Source organism: Urocampus carinirostris, chromosome 3, assembly GCF_059441175.1.
Source record: "Urocampus carinirostris isolate Australia breed hairy pipefish chromosome 3, RoL_Ucar_1.0, whole genome shotgun sequence".
Lineage (NCBI taxonomy): Eukaryota > Metazoa > Chordata > Actinopteri > Syngnathiformes > Syngnathidae > Urocampus > Urocampus carinirostris.
The window spans coordinates 34886543-34906174 of NC_142351.1; positions in this window are offsets into that span (position 1 = coordinate 34886543).

The following is a 19632-nucleotide window of genomic DNA, read 5'->3' on the forward strand; positions in this document are numbered from 1 at the left end:
CACTACATTGGAGACCCCTGATGTAGTTAATATGTGCCAAGCTCATTATCTTGGGGGCCTCTTGATGGAAAAGCCATTCTCTTAGGGCCGAACTAGAAAATCAATGGCGTAAAATGTGTGCCTTGGCTGGAGGGCTGCGGTTCTTTTTGGAGGCTCACAATTAAATCATGATACAGGGGTTTCAATTTTGGTTGTAAAACGATTGAGGTTTTTTTTTATCCCTTCTTTTTTTTCTTTCACTAAGATTTTAGATGGGTGCCGCAGGCTGTATTTGCACAAGACACACCACAGGAAATGGTGCCCCAGCGATCCTAGTGGTTAAGGGATCCAATCAGGCTCCCAGCCACCACTGTTCATCAACTGTGCTTTTGTAAAACTAAAGAAAAATAACAATTCAACTCATTTCCAATACTGTTTATTTCACTCGAGGAAACTCATGCAGATGGGAAAATAGAAAAATAGCATTAAAACACTAATTTAAATGGTTTATTTAATTATTGAAGTATTTCTTTTTGTATGAAAATGTTTACCTGAGCGGGCAGAACGGCAGTGTTGTGTAATACACTCCCCTTCCTGCGGTGTCGCTGTATACCAATGTGCAGCCTTGTACTTGTGCTTGAGAACTACCGAGGAAGAAGTTAAGTAAGACTCTATGAATGTACCGTCAGTGCCTGTCGTGAATCTATTACTACAACCCTACTACATACAAAACATATTGGCGATGAGGATGACTTGGATCGGAATCTCACAACCCCCTGAAACCCCGGGTGAGCCTACGATGTTGTACACCACGTGGATTCAGATGTTCGAAAATTACCTGCTAGCATTGACTGCAAACGACATGCCGGACAAACGAAAACGCGCAATACTGCTGCACTGTTTAGGCACAGAAGGGCATAGAATTTTTCTTTCCTTTCCCGACACTGGCACTTCTTACAAATCCGCCTCTGATGCGCTAAAAACTTTCTTTGTACCGAAGATAAATGTCGTGGCTGAGCGTAGCACGTTCCGTCGGCGTGCTCAGAGACCGGGCGAGACCACTGCTCAGTTCATTGCCGCATTGAGGGAATTAATTACTAACTGTGACTTTGGCACGTTTGCTGATGATATGATTAGGGATCAATTCATTGAGAAGATGTCCTCTTCGAGGATCAGAGAACGCTTGCTGTTGGAAACGGACTTAAAACTTGACAAAGCGATCACTATTGCTACACAAATCGAATCCGCTATGACAGAAGCTAATGCTATTGCTCCTGTGCACGTGCCCGACGTCCCTGTGAAGCTCGTGCAACAAAGAGATAAAAGGAATCGGAGCAGTACGCATACACAGCGCTCGAGAGATAAAAGGAATCAACACAAAACCTGCTACCGTTGTGGCTCCAACTCTCATCTAGCAAATGACCCCAAATGCCCTGCTAAAAATGCAAAATGCAACCAATGTGAAAAAATTGGACATTTTAGTAAAGTGTGCCGCAGCGAAATTCCTACTCGATCAGTAAGAGAAGTTACTGTCCCAGAACTTACTGTGTGTCATGTAGCCCCTACAGCTGCAGTCCCAAAGCGCCTTACGTGTACAGTTGCTTTCCATGCGAATGATGAACGGTCAATTACTACTGACCTGCTTGTGGACACTGGTTCAGCAGTCTCAATTCTGCCAGATAGAATTTACAGACATTTATTCATGCACGTGCCTCTCTCAAAGCCTACTGTAAGCCTGGTGACCTACATGAAGAAGCCAATTCCAGTGTTGGGCTGTCTTCAACTTACTGCTACATACTGCAACCAGAGTGCACATACTGACTTCTACATAGTTCCTGACGTTACTCCACTACTAGGAATGGACCTGTTCACTGCACTTCGCCTTCACATACAAGATGGGCAGATTGCAACACCTGCCGCATTGGAGATGGTCACACTGTCAACACTACAAATGCTTAGGCGTTGCTAGAAGTTTTATACACAAAGTTAAAGTGCGTGCTGAGGTGCCTCCAGTCCAGCAAAAGCTACGCAGACTCCGATATGCCGTGCCTGACATGGTGTCGGAGGAGCTGACGAAACTGGAAACGAATACAAAACCGGGACATGAGAATGTTACTGCAGATTGCTTGTCACGTTTGCCTCTCCCCATCACAGACGACCCCGAGGAGATGGAGTTGGAGATGGTGGCTGCTGTGTCTGCTGATGAGCTCTCCAGTGCGTGTGAGGAATGTCTGGTGCTACAGAAGGTGCGACACTACATGCAGAAGGGATGGCCTCGTACTGCAAAAGGCCTTGACCCCCTCATCGTGCCATACTTCCGAGTGCAAAATGAGCTTGCCGTGCAGAACAGTGTCATTGTGCGTGGCACTCATCGTGTTGTGATACTACAACAGCTACAGGAAAAAATGATCCAACTTGCTCATGCTACACACCAAGGGATCGTCCGCACAAAATAAAGACTGAGAGACTTGTACTGGTGGCCTGGAATGGATTCTCACGTTGAGCTCGCCATCAAATCATGCACCACCTGCTTGCAGCATGACAAAACAGCAACCACACGTACTGCCCCGTTACAGCCTGTGCCTACCCCAACTGCTGCCTGGGAAAAGGTTGCTGTGGACATTGTTGGTCCTATTCACTCTGCGCCTGCTGATTGCCGCTTCGCCATCACCCTCATTGACTATTACAGCCGATGGCCTGAGATTGCCTTCTGCTCAAATGTTACTTCTGCCTCTGTTATGACTTTTCTTTCCATTGTGTTTAGCAGAGAAGGTAATCCACAGGAAATTGTTACTGACAATGGCCCTCAGTTCGTGTCGACCGAGTTTGAAGCATTCCTTAGTGACAGGAACATCACACACCGTCGCAGCTCTGTGTACTACCCACAGGCCAACGGTGAAATTGAGCGTTTCAACAGAGTCTTCAAGGACTGTCTACAAACAGCCAACATTGAAGGTAAACCACTGAAAGCCTTCTTCACTGAGTTTTTACACACTTACAGAGCCACACCACATGCCGTGACTTCAGTGTCCCCCGCTGAACTGTTGCATGGTAGACCACTGAATACAAAGCCTCACATCACAGGTCTTCACTCCATGCGCCCCACTGCTGACAGAGGCAACATGCTACAAAACATACAAAACAAACAACGGAAGTCAAAACAATACACCGACAAACGTCGCGGCATCCGCAAACCTGGAATCATTGCCAAAGGACACTCAAAGTTCATCAAGCCACTGACAGTGGTAGCCCAAAAGGGTCCAGCCACTTATCTGCTGTCTGATGGAAAGGTGTGGAATGCTTTCCACCTTGCCCATTCTTCCACCTGTGCTGCTGCTTCAGCGCCACAGCCTGCTGATGCTGATGCTTGTCTCCTGCCAAGCAACCAAGGTGCTGAGCCACCTGAACCTGAAACTGAAACTGTGCCCTCACCACATCCCTCTCCGAGTGCACCGAGAATACGACATGCTCCTGCATGGCTTCAAGATTACGTGACTTAAAAAAAAAAGATACAGAAAAGATGTGGTGATGTTCAAAAAAAAAGAAAAAAGTCATGATGAATGTTCATTGTTTAAAAAATTGTCATGTTTGTTTATGATGTGATCCTCATACAGTCTGCTTACGTTTACAAGGTTTACACACTTTTGCTTACCGATATTGACAGTATAGTCCTTACAATATTGCTTACCTTTGATAAATATTTACCTCTAATCTGGTAATGAATATTGAAATGTATGTTTTCTATAAGCTCCTACTTACCGAAGAGTAATTAATGCTACCGTTTGTGTCCTATTCTAACAAAAAGGGAATATGTGGTGTCGTGTAATACACTCTCCTTCCTGCGGTGTCGCTCTATACCAATGTGCAGCCTTGTACTTGTGCTTGAGAACTACCGAGGAAGAAGTTAAGTAAGACTCTATGACTGTACCGTCCGTGCCTGTCGTGAATCTACTACTACAACCCTACTACATACACAACAGGCAGCTCAGTGGTCAGCATGTGTGCGGCAGAGTTCTGAGGTCACACCTTCCTGTGTGGAGTTTGCATTTACTCCCCGTGCTTGCGTGGGTTTCCTCCGGGCACTCCGGTCTCCTCCCACATTCCAAAAACATGCATGTAAGGCTAATTGGCCGGTCCAAATTGTCTCGAGGTGTGAATGACCGAGTGACTTGTCTGTCCCTGTGTGCCCTGCGACTGGCTGTAAACCAGTTCAGGGTGTCCGCTGCTCACTGCCCGGAGATAGCTGGGATTCGCTCCAGCACCCCCGCAACCCTACTGAGGGTAAGCGGTGCAGATAATGGATGGATGGATGTTTACCTGAATATAGGAACTTCACTGTTTTCATATCTATTATAAAAATTAACTAAACTTCTTTAAACCTCTGCTAAGACACCCAGGTGCTATTGTTTTGATTTTGTAATTTTCGTTCTAACAGTTGCAAGCATTTACATTAATGTTTTGTGTGAAAGTGCTTTAGGGGAACGTTAATGTTGATTTATTTGGATGTTTTGTAAATTTACACGGGTGCCTCATTTGGAACTTTTATTAAAAAAAAAAAAAAAAAGTGACCTCTGCGGGTGTGACATGCATAACCGACGTCACTGAGCCGCAATTTAAAAAGGTGTGTTTTCGGCCATGGAAAAGAGGCACTCAAGAGAGGAGCAAAGACTAATTAGAATACCGTAGCTTACCATTCTCACCGCACGCAGCCAACGCGTTTTCAAGGTTTGAAGACGGTTTTTGCCAAAGAATAAACCCGTTACAGAAAATCACTTGCGTCTGTTGTGGCCTTCGAGCTGACAGTAACCTATTGTGTGAAGACATCTGGCGAATAATGTTGTTGCAGGAAGTATCAAATTGTTGATTAAGCAAGCTGGGAAAACATCACAAGATATTCTGAGCACAGTATAAAGCCCAAAGTTTCTTTGAACATTGCTGGAACCTTGCTTGAACGAATGCAATAAATAGCGTTCCCTCTTTGCCATATCACCTCTCTGCATATATTTTGGGGCGACGCTGAACACTTAGTTTAGAGAGGACTTCGTTGGGCGTCGCCCCAAAATATACGCAGTGATGAGATATGGCAAAGAGGGAACGCCAGATCCATCGTTCACAAAATTAGTGAACTGGAGTTGCGGATCGCTACCAACAGCTTCGAAGTTGAAAAAAAATGAAAATTGTATTTAGGCCTATGCTTACTTTGCACAATGTTGCCTATTTTGCACTACCCCATGTTGCACAAATACGATCCCAAAACTGTATGTAAACACCCAATGTAAATATCTTCTGCCTCTACATGCCCACGCTTTCTTATGTAAATATTGTGTAAATTATCTTTGTTCTTTCTTTTTTTTTGAAATTTTTTTTTTTAAATCTCAGTAAAATGTGAACTTAAGTGCCACGTCCAATTTGGTTGTCACAATATGTTCAACCCATTTTGTAACAATAATAATAAAGGTATATTCTATTCTAGATGTCTTCACACAATAGGCTACTGTCAGCTCGAAATCCACAGTTCATCCACAACACGTCGTTGTGCTTCAGGAGGATGTTACATTCATATTACCTTAAACAGCGCAACCGTCACTTTTACTTTACTTAAAATATTGCCGGGATGGGTTTCTTCAGTGTTCCCTGGTTGATAAATGGTATTCAGCAAATACAGCTTCAGTGAGCGCTTCGCGAGTGGCGCCAGCATGTGGCGACATCCAGTGGACATATTCAAAACTGCAAGTCATCGTTTGGCAGTTCATTTTTCTCTTGAGCTTCACTCAGCATTGTCTCACCGCGAGTTTGACACTTGTGATGTAGTTGGACCCAATTTCAGATATTGGAGCAACTGTGGACAATTTATAAATAAATACTGAATGTTTTGTGGTGATTTTTGGAACACCCTAATGCACATAATTCCTATACAAAATATATGAAATTAACACTTTCAAAAAAGATTTGGTTCCACCTGCAGAATTTCATTTGGTATCAAGTCTCAACATTGACTAGTCTGGGTCAGGTCATAATATTTGTCTTTCTTAAAGGCCTATCAGAAATTGCTCAATTATGTTTGACGCTTCTTTGCTTTAAAGGGACACCGTGTAATAAATAACCACTCAAAGTCACTGTACAGTGGAGTGCAACCTAAAACGAGTGCTACAAAGCGCAAAGAAGAATCCAAACTACACAGACTCAAAGTGACCAAACTGCACCATTTTCCCTTGAATTAACATTTCCAGCCTTGAGTGACTCCTGTAGCATGCAAGCGTAGAGTAATTGCTTTAAATTATATTTATTTAAATCTGAATCTAATTCGGTGGTTACCGATTCGGCCAGTAGGTGATGCTAATGGCTTCTCACCCGAATTCATTCGACAAGGCCTAATATTGTCTAGCATTTATCATAAGGTTAGCAATACTCTTAACATTTTAAAATTTGTTTTGAATGATAATTTTTCTGTTTATTGATATGGATAATGATTAATCCGTTCAGAAGAAGGAAAATAACACACATACTTATTAAGTTTCACCACTTTGAAATCGGGAGATTTTCCCTGAGCTGCAACGCCCCCTCCGCTAAACGGCTAGATAGAGACTGTAAATTTTCTATGGTGTCTTCTAAGTGCAACATATGGAAGATTGAGTCTGTAATTTTTACGGAGTTCTCAAAGTGCGAAAAAAAAATTTGGGAGGCCATCGGGAAATCAGGAGAAATTAATCTGGTGGCGGGAGACTGGAATTAAGCATTTAAATCGGGAGACTCCCGACAGACTCGGTAGACTTAAGTATGACACAAATAAAAATTGTAAATGTTACAAGCTACTTTTATTCACATGAGCAAAAGAATTGAACCACACAAAAGAATAGAATGGCATTGTTAACACAAGCCCTCACAGTCTTAAAAACTGGAAGGGGGAAATAAACTCAGTAGTGTTAATGAGGATACTGATCCACAAACCCGTGATTAGAAAAATTACCTCATTTAAATGATCAGGAATGGTTTTCATAGCATGTCAGAATCAAAATATTATTTGCCCCTGCCCCAGTAACAGTTGTTTGTGTTTGGGTGGCCGCATGGCGGAAAGGGAAAAAAAGCTCTCCGAAAAGTTTCTCTATCCCCTTTTGTTGCACCCTTCAGCTGAGGGATAGGGAAAACGAGAACCTTGGTTTTGCCATGTTTCCTGGCTGGGGAAACGAGGCAGTGGCTCTTGGCCTTGTTTGTTGCCATTGTCCTGAAGCGGCTTAGGCCGGCGAGGACTCCCCCAGCCCTCCGAGCACATGAGGAGGCTGCAGGAAAAAAAGAGACAGTATGAAGCTTTGCCTTTTCTTTTATAGGTTTGTGGAGGCCCAGTCAAGAGGTGCGGTCTAAGTCACCGGTGATCAAGTTAAGTCACATTTATTTATATAGCCCTTAATCACAAAAATGTCTCAAAGGACGGCACAGGATTACAATGACACAATTTCCTGATCTTAAACCAACATGCGGGCAAGGAACAACTCAAAACCTCAGTGCGAGGAGAATGAGAAACCTTGAGAAGGGACCTCAGAAGTGGTAATCCCCCTCTCAGGATGACCAGGGTGAATTACATTTAGTATTACAATACACAAACATAATAAACATGAGGTAACATGTTGAAAATTTGTCTGGAAAGTGCATGACAGCAACGACGCCCCCAGCCTGTAAACTAGTCCAGAAAGTGTGACGGCCACGACGCAGCTTCCCATCTCTGCCAGCTGGTCCATGCAGGAGTTGACATGCTTCAGGTCAAACGCTGGTCCGCTGACTCATCTCAAATCGTCCTTCTCCTTCGTATCACCCCCAGGCAGGCAGTCGGAAAAAGACAGGACAATACAGAACATGAGGTGGGCATATATCATAAGCTTTGGAATAGAAATGTGTCTTAAGCCTTGATTTAAAAACTTCCATTGAGGTTGCAGATCTTATCTCCGGAGGCAGGGCATTGCATAGCACCTGGGCCCGGATGGAGAACAAAATGATCTCCTGCTTTCCAAAATAAAGTTCTCTAACTGGTTGATTATTATTATTATTATAGTTGTTGATAATAGACAAAAGTTCACTTAGACACGAGGTAAACCAATTCCAGGCATGATGATGCAGATGCAGATCATGAATCTCTTGATTACATTAGAACATTTTGGGGTTTGAAATCTCTATTATGCAGCTGGAGAGTCAGGTCACTTCATGTGCATGGCCAACAGTAGTTGGTGGAGTCGGCTGGGTGCATTCTCTCCACACAAGCATAAGGTTTTTGGGTCCTGGGTACCCGTAGCTGCAAAATGGCGGAATTTCATGTCAGCTTCCTTTTTGTGAAGCTATCTTTATGTAAAATAAATACGAATATCTTGACCGCCAAGTATTTTAACCCTAAGCCTCCCAAAGATTCATAGTATTTTCAAAAGTATCTTTTCCTCAATAAAGGCCAGGTTAGGCTTGAATATATAAAAAAAAAACGCTCGATAAAAATTAATAAAAGTAGAACAAAACAAAAATATTGAACAGCACAGCCTCTGAAGTACCTCTCTGCCTTGAATTGGTTCAACCCATTTGATTTCTTCCATCGCCACCCTTTCGCCACCCTTCTCGCTTCTCTTTTGCGAGGCTAGTGTCACTTGCAGCATAGAGGCGGAGTCTGTGGAGACTCTGGTGTATTACGATGAGAGTGTGATATAACACTGGAAGGGGGATTACCACTTGTGAGGCGCCTTCTCAAGGTTTCCTATTTTCCTCATGCAGAGGTTTTTCAGTTTTTTTTCTTGACCGCATGTTGGTTCAAGATCAGGGGATGGTGTCATTGTTACCAGTGTAGTCCTTCGAGACATTTTGTGATCGAGGGCTATTCAGATAAATGTGACTTGACTTGAATCACTTTAAGTGAAGTGGAACAAAGAAAATGTAACCAGCCAGACACGTTGGGTGCTCAGCACCCCCAAAGCTCTGAACTTAATATTGTCCCTGGCTTAAATGATCATTTTTAAAAGCTACGAATAATATAATGATCCCTTTAAGGTATACTTCTGTAAATAATTGTATAATTTACTGCATATTTTCTTGTTTTTGCCATATCAAAACCTCTTTCATTTTCTTTACCCATTCACACATTTTCTCCTTTTTGTTTTGCAATTTTGGTTTTTGCTGTCCCGAAAGGCCGAACAATTTGTTATTCTTGTATAATGACAGTAAAGGCCATTAATTCATTTAAATGCATGCAAAAAATATTTGACATGTATTTTATCACCGCAGCTCATATCACAATTATAAAGTGCAACTTTCTCCATCTAATAGCATGGAAAAGTATGGACGCTTTCTAAAGGTGCTGCATTCCTCTGCATGCCAATTGCTATGAGAATAGATGGCCTTGAAAAGCTCCATTGTGAAAACGGAGATTCATTCTTGCAAATGTTCAAATAAGTCAACCAGGCGAGGACGACTGTGTTGCAACATGGCTGCAAATGAGAACGTACTTTAGCATTGTGAAACATTTTATTTCAAACAAAAGTCTTCCATACACAGCTGTCAAACACAAAATCTGCCTCGTGAGCTATCCGCAGTTGGATACTGAAATGATAAACGGCGAGATTGGCAAGATCGGCATTCATTTGTCAGGCTCACTGTAGTATCTTCATGCAACGTTTAAAAACAGAAACACGTGCTTGATTTTATCTGGACGTTGCTGTTTATGATTTGGTAAAAGTTGGCAATATTTTGCATGACTCTGTGGTGATTTGCCCTTTAAATTTGTGCTGTTTTACAAAACTAACCTTATTTTCAGCAATAGACCAATATCTTGGCTTTTGATTTATTTTGTTATTTTATGCTTCAACATTCATAATTGATTCAGTCACTGTGGAGAAACGTATTGGATCACTCGACAAGGATGCTTGGTGTGAAAACAACTGTTTCCCACGGCAATAAAACACTCTCGAATAAACTTGCATCCCCAAAAATCTGCTTATCTTTCAAGATCTTTGTTTTGCTAAGAGAACATGTTTATTATTATTGTTAGTACCATATGTTGACCGGAGTTAACAAATATTGCTGCCAGAATGGCCGATTTATGTATTTATTCATTTTTCGTAAAACTTACATTTTAAATAAATACATTATACAATACCACATACACAAAACCTACCTCCATACCTACCTACCTGACCTCAGTGCTGCTTTTGACGCTATAGACCATAATATCTTACTAGATCGGCTGGAAAAATAGATTGGTCTTTCAGGAACTGTCCTCTCACTGTTCAGATCCTACCTCTCAGATAGGTCGCATTGTGTTAAACATGGTAAAATGACCTCTGAGCCCTTTCGTGTTACCCTTGGCGTCCCACTGGGCTCAGTACTTGGTCCCCTTCTTTTCAGCATTTATATGCTTCTGTTACGGGATATTATTCGCAAGTATAATATCAGTTTTCATTGCTATGCAGATGACACTCAACTGTATCTTCCAAAAGTGTGATCGGCCCACTTAATTGTGGAAATTTAGAGAGCTGCCTAACTGAGATAAAAAGATGGATGTCACTTAACTTGCACCTCAACCCTGAAATTTCTGAAATGTTTATGACTGGTCTGTCTAAATGACGTGACTTGTTCTCAAACACTGCTCCGATCATTGACCAATGCAATATCACGCACATTTAACCCTAATCTATCGTTTGAGTTACATGTTTAGATTATTACTACAACAGCCTTTTCCCATCTTTGCAACATTTCAAAATGTTGCCCTATGGTGTCCCAGTCTGATGCTTGGATAATAATTCATGTGTTTGTTACCTCTTGTCTTGATCACTGTGATGTACTACTCTCCGGACTCCCAAAGTATAGCATCAAGAGCCTGCAGCTGGTACAAGATGCTGCAGAGAGGCTGTTTACTAAGACAAGAAAGTTTGATCACATTTGATTATGTCTGTGTATTGTTTGTTGATAGCCTAGCATCATCCATTGCAGCCTGGTCATCCTTGAAGGGGGATTACCTCATGTGCGGTCCCTTCTCAAGGTTTCTTCAGTTTCCTGAGGTTTTGAGTTTTTCCTTACCCTCATGTAGGTTTTATATCAGGGGATTGTGTAATGATAGCATGTCGTCTATGATAGTCTGTGGTCTGTGAAGCCTTTTGAGCCTTCTTTTACAAATGAAAGATGACTTGACGTGACCGACCTACCAACAGACCAATTGGCTAACTAATTTTATCCAAGTCTGTCAACATCACTGAGGGATGTGGGCACATATTGTTATATGTTCCATTGCCTATTTACCCCTTTTTTCATCTAGTGTCTGAAAACACCGGAATTTAAAAACCACATTTCTACTCATGTCCACTTTAAACTTTGAAATTATTATAGTAAACAGATCGAAATACTAAAATAATAAGAGCTTCTGGTGTTGCACTGCAAGATAAACGGTCATGCTATTTGTGAACTCACGAATTCCCAGAACTCATCTTGTTCTGAGGCCAGCAGATTTTGCCGGGCATAAACCACCAGTACCAGTTGTTCTTACTAATCACAAATCAAAATTGTGTTTGGTTTGGGGATATGTGGCTATGACGAAAACAGGAAGCGTCAATACAAAAAAAGGAAAAAGAACCCACACACCATTGCATGAACGCTGTAATCAATTCAGATCTCGCTGTATTGAAGTGTTCTTTGTCCCACTTTCTTTCAGGTGTGTGATTTAGGTTACATTTACATGTGTACACAAAAAAATATATAACTGCCTGAAATGAATGAATAAATGAAATGAAATGAATGAAAGAACAAGGAGAGCTAAACTCAATGAACGCAACGCCAAGCTCACAGCTGGTTTAAACATTGTGCGCATTACTGACATTTTTTTCTGTAATTGTTTCAAGCGAAAACCTGGGGAGGCGGGAGAGGTTTCCGAATTGCCCCATTCAACCAAGAATTTTCAACAGACACTGCCTTATTACAAACGAATTTCATTGCTGCGCTCCCTGATTGATATAAATTGAACTCCATAGAACATTGTCAGGTTAGTAAACTGTTGCCCAGGAAAATGTTAGTCTTAATAATAATTCACCTTAAAATGGTTGACCTTCACAGGTTGACGTGGACAAGAAACAGAATATTGGTGTCCTTCATTTAACAACATTAATGTTTTGACCAATAATGCAGACACAGTGTGCGGACTAATGTGTTACAAAAGAACGCTGTACTATAAGGTTACTAGAGTGCTTTGAGACTTTGTGTGCCCGATCTTATCTTTGAAAAAATATAGATATATATTTAAAAAAGCATATTTTTGCTTATTTGCAATATCTTTGTTTTATTTCACTGATCTGCCAATTAAGTACTGTAACATTCATCCATATCAGTAGTTGTGTCACGACAAGAACGGAAACCCAATTGCGTTAAGTTTCTCACAAGTATTATTGAAAGGAAGAGGAAGGACTGCGCCCACGATCGGGTGTTTGCTGGACGCGGGAAGCAAGTGGCTCTCGTATGTGATCCGAACATGGAAGTGGATCATCCGTAGCGAGCGATGGCAGTGTCAGGGAGAGAAAAACGGGTCGGTAGCCGGGACTGGAGAGCAAGGCGTTGTCGGGGTCGGAAACAAGTCGCAAGCCAGAACAGGGGAGTAGACGTAGTCGGGGACACAAAGAGGTCGTAATCCGGAACGAGAGAGCAGACGTGTTCAGGATTAAAATGGGTCGTAGCCGGAGACAGACGGGAGCAAAAATGGGACAGGTGGGAGTCAGGGTATACACTGGGTTCAAATAGTGACAGGGAGCCAATCAGAACCCGCGGTGGTTGGCGCCAAATGAGCGGGCACAGGTGATTCCAATCGTAATCATGACAAATTGAACATATTACTTTTTTTCTTATTATACACTGATTATATGCTCATGAGGTAATACAGAATATTTAATAACTAATTTTGTTTGATGTAGCTGTTTAAATTTGCCATGTAAAAAAATAACAAAATATACTAAAATAAAGTAAAAATCTTGCACGTATTTTTCCTGATTTTAAATATTATTTTTTACTTGAGAAATGTTAGAACATTGTAGAGAGGTATTGTTTTTCCAGGAAAAAAATCAGGATTAAAACAGGATAAAAATATAGTAAAACTGATGAACCATGTTAAAATAAAGTAAAATTCAATAGCCTCCACTACGTCTTGATCCTCAAGACCAAAAATTATCGAAAAAAAAAAAAATCAACATTATGTGTACAATTCTGGCAACGTACTAATTTAAAACACACACGTGAAAACGGTGCATGGGGTTCATTTTTAACACTTTCCTCAAGTTCTTATTATTGGAAAAATGCGTGTTTTGGCTCCAGATTGGGAAACACTGTCTTAGCTAAATCATCTTTTCAATTGGAAGTTTGTGAAAAAATTGGTGAACGTCTGACAATCTTGCTAAATCTGTGTTACAAAAAAATAACTCCCTGAAGAAAGACTTAATTTATTCTACTCAGTAGAAAGAGGAACCACTAATGTGAAGCAGGTCATTTTATAGAGGCTGAAAAGAATAAAGATAACGTCACAACCAGCTACGGTGACACTCGCCATGATCACAGAAAGGCTGGAGTTCGATTCCATTTGCATAAAAATGAACAGTTTCAATTAGGGGCCGCCAACAACAATTATTTTGATGATCGACTAATCGGTCAATTGTTTTTTTTCGATTAATCGATGGCTTGGATTTTGAAGGTATTCAAAAAGACAATTTTTGTTTCAATTAGACACAGAACTATGCCTTTGATCGGCCAGCCTCTCGTTTTTCCGCCGAGGCTGCGGCCACCTATTATCATCTTTGCCATTTAACCCCCTTTTTGGCTTCACAGCTTACTGCATCCACCTGTGATGCAAGGCCTATGCGTTCACCCCAAAAACGAACAAAACTTTGGTTTAAAACACTTGCATCTTCTTCGGCTATTTAACACCTATACAAATATGGTGACTGGCTTGCTTGGGGGCGGTGATCTTCACAGGACGTCACAGCCCAGGAAGTTGAAGAAAAGACAGGCTGTCTTCAAAATGCATTATCTCGGAAAATAATTTGAATATACTGATTAAATGTATATGAAAAAGTCTTGTACTATTTTCTTACATTTTGCATGTTTTAGAAATTAGGAATACCTTTAGAAAACATTTTTAATTTCCTCCTCTATTCAAATATTGAAGTTGTTGTACAGATAGAATGTCATGATTACTAATTACACTCACCTGTGCCCGCTCGTTTGGCGCCAGCTGCTGCTGGTTACCTGATTGGTCCCCCGTCCTATTTAAGCTCAGTCCTTTCACTCGCCTGTTGTCAGTCCGTCAGCGAACCTCTGTTTTCACAAGGGAAGCATTTTTGACTCTGACTCCCTTCGGTTCAGTTGTGGCACTCGTCCGTTTCTGATTTCCCCGTTTGTCTCCTGCTACTCCTGCTACGACCCGTTTTTTGACCCCGACCACGTTCTGATCTCCGTCCCGGCTAACGACCTGTTTTTCCGTCTAACTATGCTACGATCTCCCACTCCGGAAGACCCACTTCCACATTCAGAACACGCTCTGATCCCGTGAGCGGCTTGCTTTCCGCGTCCAGCGAGCACCGGATCGCTGGCGCTGCCTTTCCTCTATATTTCAATAAACTTGTGAGTAACGTTGTGCATCTGGGTTCTCCTTCTGTTCAGGTCGTGACAAAGAAACAAATACCGCACAAAACAACAGAATATTTTGTCATATAAAACAATGGAAAATCCAAGTGTTTGTCAAATAGTCTATCAATACACAAAAATACATACAAATCAAAGATGATCGTCGTTGCCAACGCTTTTAATAATGGATTTTAATCAATTTTATGAATATATGGTTGCAGCCCTTGTTTTGATGAACAATCCATTTTAAAGTCCTAAAAGTAGGTATTCAAAACAATGTATAAGAAATCCAAAAGCTTGCATTACAAGACATGATAAACTTTCAAAACCCCTGTGCCTCACAAGCCTCATGCTGTGCCGCCATGCTTCTATTCCTGGTTGTAGTGACAAAGAGGAAAAGGGTCATTAGCTGGGCCAATGTGGGAAAATGGAAGAACCAAGTTCAGGAAGCCGGTGTTCTTGGTTTAGTCTGAGGTGGAAGCTAATATCTCATTATGGTCTAAAGTTAAGTCACCATCCCGCAGTGAAGTCTTATAATTTAGTAGAGTGTAAAAATAGCAGATCCTAACATAGGAAGCTGACTTGTGCTTGACCTAAACTAGAGTTGGAATTCTTCTGAATTTTTCTCTGACAATAAAACTCTACAAAGGAGGATATACATGGTTACTTTTCTTAAGGTTGCTTTTTTTCAAAGTGAGACTGATGCAGTATGTGGAACATAAGGCACTGACAAACCATTTTATTTTTAATTGAAACATTCCCCCAGGAGGCGTGAAAAGCTGGAAATTCCAAATTCCATTGAAAGCTTACGACTGAAGCGCACATGTGGATGTTGTAGGAATGCTGTAACCAAGTATGTGCTTTCACTTGGTAAGGTATTTACTACTTTGATTTAAAAAATAAACCAACCAAACCAAAACATTTTGAGCAAGTTATCACTGGACTTGTATCCTATTCTTTATAGATAACTTTTTTAATGGAAAGAACTGGATAACCATTATTTGGTAGAAAACGACATTTTTCTGGCACGCTTTGAATACATTTTGTCACGGACCAGAAACGGAGACAGGACCCACTTGCATTTGTTTCTCTCAGTTTAATTTAGAAGGAGGAAAAGGCTTGCAACCACGATCCGGGGATGGTCGGTCACTAGTAGCAGATCGCTCTGAACGCAGAAGAGGCACTTGCGTGGCGAGCAAAGGCAGTGTCGAGAGCGGGGGGAGAACAGATCGATGGCCGGGATGGTGGAGCAAAAACGTAATTGAGTTCAGAAAAGGGGTCGGAGCCGGGAATCAAACAGGAATCAGGACAGGAGAAAGTCAGGGTCGAAAAGTCTTGCCTAGCAGGAGCTGAGGTTCACAGATGGACTGACAACGGGTGACAGGAAGACGGGGGTTTAAAAAAAAAGGCAAGCAGCCAATCAGCGTCCGAGGCAGTTTGCGCCAAAGGAGCAGACTCAGGTGCCCCTCATCAGTAATCATGACACATTTTTGTTCTCCTGAGAAAATTGATTTGCCAGTTTTGCATTTATATCATATTCTATTAAAACAGTTCACTGTCTTATTTTAGAGTAAAACAAAACAAAACCAAGACAAAATTGTACTTTTTCCTTCCTGTCAACTAGCTAACAGGTGGTTTGTTGTTCTTATACAATAATAATAAAAAAATGATAATAATAATGATAATAACAATTAGAAGAACAACAACAAGAATAAAAACAGTAATAATAGAAATGATCCATGTATAAATATTTTATAAGAAATCTGATAAAAACATTTTTATCATGAAATGTTTGCATGTTGCTGAACATCTTCTGCTCTGATTTTCAGAGCCGGTATTCTCTTTTTCTTGCACATCGCCATAGTTTTGTCTTTTGTCTCGTAAATTTGGAGTGTAGTAAGCTTGGAGTGTCTTTTCACACTCGTACTAGCGTTTTTCTTTTATTCTAGAATGAAAATTGTAAAGTAAAAAAAAGACTAGGTCAAATACAGTCCAAATGCCAACACAAACCTAAAAGAATTCCCCATACTTGCACACGCAACAAATGTAGTTTAACAGCGGCTGCACTGATGATTTCAGCCAAGAGAATGTGTCAGCAAGTAGAATGTTTTGAAAAAAAAACAACTTTTATCCAGGAACTTAAATATTCCTTTTAAACTGTGGAATCCTCTCTTAGGTCGCCATCATGTTTGTCAGGCATCCTGCCGCCACAATGTGCCGTGTATCGCTGGCCCCTGCTCGTACCAGGCACCACAGTGCCATCTAATGGTCAAATATTAACACGAGGGCTTTGTAGCAAAAATATTGATTTTGAACAATAAGGAAAAATTCATAAACTGTGTCACATAAATGTACATTTATTTTACATAAAATGATGAATTACCCTTTATCTTACTGCAAGAGTTACCCAAAAAAGAAAAACTTGTGCAAGGCTGGGCCAAAAATTAGAGGAAAAATGGGTCCCTTTGAGTCGCCGTAGTTTGCAATCTTCCTTGTGCTCGTTAGCACTCGTTTACGTTTCACACAACACAATACAGCGACATCTAGTTGTCAAATAACACAGAGTGTCCCTTCTGAATGAACCTATAGTACTAATCAAACATATATATATATATATATATATATATATATATATATATATATATGTTTATATTTAAAATTCCCCACCTTCATTTCCAAAGTAACACTCAATAAATCATAAATAGGACATTGTATAACATTGTTTTTATATATATATGTATATGTATATGTATATATATATATATATATATATATATATATATATATATATATATATATATATATATATATATATATATATATATATATATATATATATATATATATATATATATATATATATATATATATATATATATATATATTCATTTCCAAAGTAACACTCAATAAATCCTAAACAGAACATTGTGATTAGCCTAGAACATGAATGCAGTTGTAGTTATAATGCTTTCACTGATTGATAGGCCACCAACATTGGGTGTAGTCTGGGGGAAAAAAAGCGTTTAATTTTACCCTCGACTATGATGAAACCAAGCAATGAAGTAAATTAACGAATGGATATGATTAACTGTGGTTTGCAAAATATGACCTATACTATGGAGAAATGTTAATTAGGAAGTTTTATGACGTCAAAAAGATGACAACATACAAGAATCTCTTGTAAACATCAACATAAAAATGATTTGAGGGGAGGACACTTTCAAAACGCTCACTTCTATAGATGTTTTAATCAGAAATGGCTGTTACCTAATTGATTATATGTATATATATATATATATATATATATATATATATATATATATATATATATATATATATATATATATATATATATATATATATATATATATATATATATATATATATATATACTCATATATAGCGAATGAGTTGTCTGTCCCTGTGTGCCCTGCGATTGGCTGGCAAACAGTTCAGGGTGTCCCCTGCCCACTGCCCGGAGATGGCTGGGATGGGCTCCAGCCCCCCCGCGACCCTAATGAGGATAAGCGGTACGGCTAATGAGATGAGATGAGATGAGATGTAAAATCAATTAGGTTTTGGAACCTGGGCACGTGTTGAACACATCAGTTGAATTTTTCTGTGTTTGATTTTTACACATCGCACGCTTCCTTCGTTTTTTTTTTTTTGTTTTTTTTTTTTTAAGGATGGCCTTTAACATTTATTCACAGATTGATGCAGCTTGTCTCTCGCAGCGATGCACACACATAAACAAGTCCCTCTTCCCCTCTCTCATAAATCATTTAACCTGGAAGTGTCAGAGAGCTCATTGTTTCACCTGAGGAGGCCCAGCAACCAATCTAAAGTTAAAAATAAAAAATCAAACTCAGTTCTAAACATTAGAAATCCAAAGATGGCTTTGGTTTCCTAGCAGCTGGTCGCTGTAAAAGAAACATTTATTTTCAATCTTACTATCATTATAGCTGAATTCTATGTTGACAAGTGCTACTTTACAGGTAGGAAAATCTTTCACAGCCTTTCAATGTGAATTAAAACAATACATTTTGTGCACAAACCTGAAGGCCATTTAAATTAATATTTTTTGTAAACATTATGGTATTTTTAGGTAGCTTATCTGCCCTCTGGCATTCTTGTTCAGAGTCGCCGGTTGCCGACCTCTGCTCTAAGCCCAAATTGTTGTGAGTTGTAGATACTGAACATTTTGAATAACTTTGAAATGAGATAAAAGAATCTGTCTTCATTCAGTGATTATTTTTAGTTTTTTCCCCCGATTTTAATTTACCTGCATTCAAAGTGAATGTTGGTTGGTTGGTTGGTTGGTTGGTTGGTTGGTTGGTTGGTTGGTTGGTTGGTTGGTTGATTGGTTGGTTGGTTTGTTGATTGGTTGGTTTGTTGACTGGTTGGTTGGATCCATTAACCACTAGGGTAATAGGGGCACCCTCTCCTGTGGCCAATATCGGTTTCCGTGCAGTCTTGAACAGGGGACCTTTCGCGTGTTAGGCAAATTTGTTAACCAATTCGAAATGCAATTCTCTTTTGTGGGACACTTGTTTTTGTAGCAAATTACAACCTTGTAAAAATGTGCAATTCATGCTAGTAGCAAACACCATCCATCCATTATCTGCACCGCTTATCCTCAGTAGGGTCGCAGGGGTGTTGGAGCCTATCACAGCTATCCTCGGGCAATAGGCTCATTCACACCTAGGGACAATTTGGACTAGCCAATTAACCTGAAACGCATGTTTTTGGGATGTGGGAGGAAACTGGATTGCCCGGAGGAAACCAACACAAGCACGGGGAGAACATGCAAACTCCACACAGGAGGTTCAATCTCATGACCTTAGAACTGTGCCGCTCACGCGCAAACCACTGCCTAGGAGCATAATTCAAATCAATCATAATTTAGCATGACTAAAGCAGAATATTTCATTTAGTCCTTGCTTTTGAATGAAATATGTGTTGCGACTGATGAGTGGATACTGTATATTTAACAGTAAACTCTTGTTGTTATTGTTATTCACGTATGTAATCCTG